Raw genomic sequence first — 6,609 nt, forward strand, 5'->3', positions numbered from 1 at the left:
ATTTAATACATCATCCTCCAGCTGACTTGTCTCCAAGGGTCTGTTGTTGCCTCGGGCGCCTTTTGGTCGTCCTCCTGTGAGTCTAGATTTTCGAATCCGACAAAAAACTGTGAGTTAATTATAACATTCAGGGCCTCCTAATGACGATGGAACACTCAAATTGCGTCGCGATTCAATTCATAGTCCTCCAGCCAAATTGTTTCCAAGGGTCTATTGTTACCCCGGGCCACTTTTGGTCGTTCTCCTGTGAGTCTAGATTATCAAATCCGACGCAAAACTCGTAGTTAATTGTTACGTTCACGGCCTCCTAATGACGATGGAACACTCAAATTGCTTCGAGATTCAATACATCGTCCTCCAGCCGACTTGTCTCCAAGGGTCTATTGCTGCCTCTGGCACCTTAAGGTCGTGCTTCTGTGAGTCTAGAATTTCGAATCCGACGCGAAACTGATAGTTAATTGTTACATTCAGGGCTTCCTAATGACGATGGAACACTCAAATTGCGTCGAGATTCAATACATCGTCCTCCAGCCGACTTGTCTCCAAGGATTTCTTGCTGCCTCTGGCACCTTATGGTCCGTCTCCTGTGAGTCTAGATTTTCGAATCCGACGCGAAACTGATAGTTAGTTGTAACATTCGAGGCCTATTAATGACGATGCGTCGAGAATCAATACATCGTCCTCCAGGCGACTTGTCACCAAGGGTCTGTTGCTGCCTCGGGCACCTTATGGTCGTTTCAGTCTACATTTTCGAATCCAACGCAAAACTGATAGTTAATTGTAATGTTCAGTGCCTCCTAATGACGCTGGAACACTCAAATTGAGTCGCGATTCAATACATCGTTCTCCAGCCAATTTGTCTCCAAGGGTCTATTGCTGCTTGTTGCACCTATTGGTCGTTCTCCTGTGAGTATAGATTTTTGCAACCGACGCAAAACTGAATGTTAATTGTAACGTTCAGTGCCTCCTAATGACGATGGAACACTCAAATTGCGTCGAGATTTAGTACATCGGCCTCAGCCAACTTAACTCCAAGGGTCTATTGCTGCCTCGCGGACCTTGTGGTCGTTCTCCTTTGAGTATAGATTTACGAATCCGATGCATAACTGATAGGTAATTGTAACGTTCAGGGCCTTCTAATGACGATGGAACACTCAAATTACGTCGAGATTCAATACATCGGCCTCCAGCCGACTTAACTCCAAGAGTCTATTGCTGCCTCGGGGACCTTGTGGTCGTTCTCCTGTGAGACTAGATTTACGAATCCGACGCATAACTGATAGTTAATTGTAACTTTCAGGGCCTCCTAATGACGATGGAACACTCAAATTGCGTCACGATTCAATACATCGTCCTCCAGCCGACTTGTTTCCAAGCGTCTATTGTTGCCCCAGGCGCCTTCTGGTCGTACTCCTGTGAGTCTACGTTTACGAATCCGACGCATAACTGATAGTTAATTGCAACGTTCAGGGCCTCCTAATGACGATGGAACACTCAAATTACGTCGAGATTCAATATATCGTCCTCCAGCCGACTTGTCTCCAAGGGTCTATTGCTGCCTCGGGCACCTTATGGTCGTTCTCCTCTGAGTCTAGATTATCGAATCCGACGCAAAATGATAGTTAATTGTAACGTTCAGGGCCTCCTAATGACGATGGAACACTCAAATTGCTTCGAGATCCAATACATCGTCCCCCAGCCGACCTGTCTCCAAGGGCATATTTCTGCCTCGGGCACCTTATGGTCGTTCTCCCATGACTCTAGATTTTCGAATCTGACGCAAAACTGATAGTTAATTGTAACGTTCAGTGCCTCCCAATGACGATGGAACACTCAAATTGCGTCGCGATTCAATTCATCGTCCTCCAGCCGAATTGTTTCCAAGGGTCTATTGTTTCCCCGGCCGCCTTTAGGTCGTTCTCCTGTGAGTCTAGATTATCGAATCCTGCGCAAAACTCATAGTTAATTGTAACGTTCACGGCCTCCTAATGACGATGGAACACTCAAATTGCTTCGAGATTCAATATATCGTCCTCCAGCCGACTTGTCTCCAAGGGTCAATTGCTGCCTCTGGCACCTTATGGTCGTGCTTCTGTGAGTCTAGAATTTCGAATCCGACGCGAAACTGATAGTTAAATGTTACATTCAGGGCCTCCTAATGACGATGGAACACTCAAATTGCGTCGAGATTCAATACATCGTCCTCCAGCCGACTTGTCTCCAAGGGTCTATTGTTGCCTCGGGCGCCTTTTAGTCGTCCTCCTGTGAGTCTAGATTTTCGAATCCGACGCATAACTGATAGTTAATTGTAACGTTCAGGGCCTCCTAATGACGATGGAACACTCAAATTGCGTCGAGATTCAATACATCGTCCTCCAGCCTACTTGTCTCCAAGGGTCTATTGCTGCCTCTGGCACCTTATAGTCCGTCTCCTGTGAATCTAGATTCTCGAATCCGACGCGAAACTGATAGTTAATTGTAACGTTCAGGGCCTCCTAATGACGATGGAACACTCAAATTGCGTCGAGATTCAATACTTCGTCCTCCAGGCGACTTGTCTTCAAGGGTCTATTGCTGCCTATGGCACCTTATGGTCCATCTCCTGTGAGTCTAGATTTTCGAATCCGACGCGAAACTGATAGTTAATGGTAACGTTCAGGGCCTCCTAATGACGATGGAACACTCAAATTGCGTCGAGATTCAATTCATCGTCCTCCAGCCGACTTGCCCCAAGGGTCTATTGCTGCCTCGGGCACCTTATGGTCGTTCTCCTCTGAGTCTACATTTTCGAATCCGACGCATAACTGATAATTAATTGTAACGTTCAGCGCCTCCTAATGACGATGGAACACTCAAATTGCGTCGCGACTCAATACATCGTCCTCCAGCCGATTTGTCTCCAAGGGTCTATTGCTGCCTGTGGCACCTAATGGTCTTTCTCCTGTGAGTCTAGATTTTCCAATCCGACGCAAAACTGATAGTTAATTGTAACGTTGAGGGCCTCCTAATGACGATGGAATACTCAATTTGCGTCGAGGTTCAATACATCGTCCTCCAGCAGACTTGTCTCCAAGGGGATGTTGCTGCCTCGGGCACCGTATAGTCCGTCTCCTGTGAGTCTAGATTTTCAAATCCGAAGCAAAAATGATAGTTAATTGTAACGTTCAGGGCCTCCTTATGCCGATGGATCTCTCAAATTCCGTCGCGATTCAGTACATCGTCCTCCAGTCGACTTGTCTCCAAGGGTCTATTGCTGCCTCGGGCACCTTATTGTCGTTCTCCTGTGAGTCTAGATTGTCGAATCCGACGCAAAACTGATAGTTAATTGTAGCGTTCAGGGCACCCTAATCACGATGAAACACTCAAATTGCGTCGAGATTCAATACATCGTCCATCAGACGACGTGCCTCCAAGGGTCTATTGGTGCCTCGGGCACCTTATGGTCGTTCTCCTGTGACTGTAGATTTTCGAATCCGACGCAAAACTGATTCTTAATTGTAACGTTCAGGGCCTCCTAATGACGATAGAACACGCAAATTGCTTCGAGATTCAATACATCGTCCCCCGGCCGACCTGACTCCAAGGGCATATTTCTGCCTCGGGCACCTTATGGTCCGTCTCCTGTGAGTCTAGATTTTCGAATCCGACGCGAAACTGAGAGTTAATTGTGACGTTAAGGGCCACCTAATGACGATGGAACACTCAAATTGCTTCGAGATTCAATACATCGTCCTCCAGCCGACTTGTCTCCAATGGTCTATTGCAGCCTCTGGCACCTTATGGTCTTGCTTCTGTGAGTCTAGAATTTCAAATCCGACGCGAAACTGATAGTTAATTGTTACATTCAGGGTCTCCTAATGACGATGGAACACTCAAATTGCGTCGAGTTCAATATATCGTCCTCCAGGCGATTTGTCTCCAAGAGTCTACTGCTGCCTCGGGCACCCTATGGTCGTTCACCTCTGATTCTACATTTTCGAATCCGACGCAAAACTAATAGTTAATTGTAACGTTCAGGTCCTCCTAATGACGATGGAATACTCAAATTGCGTCGAGATTCAATACATCATCCTCCAGCCGACTTGTCTCCAAGGGTCTATTGTTGCCTCGGGCGCCTTTTGGTCGTCCTCCTGCGAGTCTAGATTTTCGAATCCGACGCATAACTCATAGTTAATTGTAACGTTCAGGGCCTCCTAATGACGATGGAACACTCAAATTGCGTCGAGATTCAATACATCGTCCTCCAGCCTACTTGTCTCCAAGGGTCTATTGTTGCCTCGGGCGCCTTTTGGTCGTCCTCCTGTGAGCCTAGATTTTCGAACCGACGCATAACTCATAGTTAATTGTAACGTTCAGGTCCTCCTAATGACGATGGAATACTCAAATTGCGTCGAGATTCAATACATCGTCCTCCAGCCTACTTGTCTCCAAGGGTCTATTGCTGCCTCCAGCACCTTATAGTCCGTCTCCTGTGAATCTAGATTCTCGAATCCGACGCGAAACTGATAGTTAATTGTAACGTTCAGGGCCTCCTAATGACGACGGAACACTCAAATTGCGTCGAGATTCAATACTTCGTCCTCCAGGCGACTTGTCTCCAAGGGTCTATTGCTGCCTATGGCACCTTATGGTCCGTCTCCTGTGAGTCTAGATTTTCGAATCCGACGCGAAACTGATAGTTAATGGTAACGTTCAGGGCCTCCTAATGACGATGGAACACTCAAATTGCGTCGAGATTCAATTCATCGTCCTCCAGCCGACTTGCCTCCAAGGGTCTATTGCTGCCTCGGGCACCTTATGGTCGTTCTCCTCTGAGTCTACATTTTCGAATCCGACGCATAACTGATAATTAATTGTAACGTTCAGGGCCTCCTAATGACGATGGAACACTCAAATTGCGTCGCGACTCAATACATCGTCCTCCAGCCGATTTGTCTCCAAGGGTCTATTGCTGCCTGTGGCACCTAATGGTCGTTCTCCTGTGAGTCTAGATTTTCCAATCCGACGCAAAACTGATAGTTAATTGTAACGTTGAGGGCCTCCTAATGACGATGGAATACTCAATTTGCGTCGAGATTCAATACATCGTCCTAGAGCAGACTTGTCTCCAAGGGGATGTTGCTGCCTCGGGCACCGTATAGTCCGTCTCCTGTGAGTCTAGATTTTCAAATCCGAAGCAAAAATGATAGTTAATTGTAACGTTCAGGGCCTCCTTATGACGATGGATCTCTCAAATTCCGTCGCGATTCAATACATCGTCCTCCAGTCGACTTGTCTCCAAGGGTCTATTGCTGCCTCGGGCACCTCATTGTCGTTCTCCTGTGAGTCTAGATTGTCGAATCCGACGCAAAACTGATAGTTAATTGTAACGTTCAGGGCATCCTAATCACGATGAAACACTCAAATTGCGTCGAGATTCAATACATCGTCCATCAGACGACGTGCCTCCAAGGGTCTATTGCTGCCTCGGGCACCTTATGGTCGTTCTCCTATGACTGTAGATTTTCGAATCCGACCTCAAACTGATACTTAATTGTAACGTTCAGGGCCTCCTAATGACGATAGAACACGCAAATTGCTTCGATATTCAATACATCGTCCCCCAGCCGACCTGACTCCAAGGGCATATTTCTGCCTCGGGCACCTTATGGTCCGTCTCCTGTGAATCTAGATTTTCGAATCCGACGCGAAACTGAGAGTTAATTGTGACGTTAAGGGCCACCTAATGACGATGGAACACTCAAATTGCTTCGAGATTCAATACATCGTCCTCCAGCCGACTTGTCTCCAATGGTCTATTGCAGCCTCTGGCACCTTATGGTCGTGCTTCTGTGAGTCTAGAATTTCGAATCCGACGCGAAACTGATAGTTAATTGTTACATTCAGGGCCTCCTAATGACGATGGAACACTCAAATTGCGTCGAGTTCAATATATCGTCCTCCAGGCGATTTGTCTCCAAGTGTCTACTGCTGCCTCGGGCACCTTATGGTCGTTCACCTCTGAGTCTACATTTTCGAATCCGACGCAAAACTAATAGTTAATTGTAACGTTCACGGCCTCCTAATGAGGATGGAACACTCAAATTGCGTCGAGATTCAATACATCATCCTCCAGCCGACTTGTCTCCAAGGGTCTATTGTTGCCTCGGGCGCCTTTTGGTCGTCCTCCTGCGAGTCTAGATTTTCGAATCCGACGCATAACTGATAGTTAATTGTAACGTTCAGGGCCTCCTAACGACGATGGAACACTCAAATTGCGTCGAGATTCAATACATCGTCCTCCAGCCTACTTCTCTCCAAGGGTCTATTGCTGCCTCTAGCACCTTATAGTCCGTCTCCTGTGAATCTAGATTCTCGAATCCGACGCGAAACTGATAGTTAATTGTAACGTTCAGGGCCTCCTAATGACGATGGAACACTCAAATTGCGTCGAGATTCAATACTTCGTCCTCCACGCGACTTGTCTCCAAGGGTCTATTGCTGCCTATGGCACCTTATGGTCCTTCTCCTGTGAGTCTAGATTTTCGAATCCGACGCGAAACTGATAGTTAATGGTAACGTTCAGGGCCTCCTAATGACGATGGAACACTCAAATTGCGTCGAGATTCA

The sequence above is a fragment of the Schistocerca americana genome, unplaced genomic scaffold (assembly GCF_021461395.2).
Source record: "Schistocerca americana isolate TAMUIC-IGC-003095 unplaced genomic scaffold, iqSchAmer2.1 HiC_scaffold_93, whole genome shotgun sequence".
NCBI lineage: Eukaryota > Metazoa > Arthropoda > Insecta > Orthoptera > Acrididae > Schistocerca > Schistocerca americana.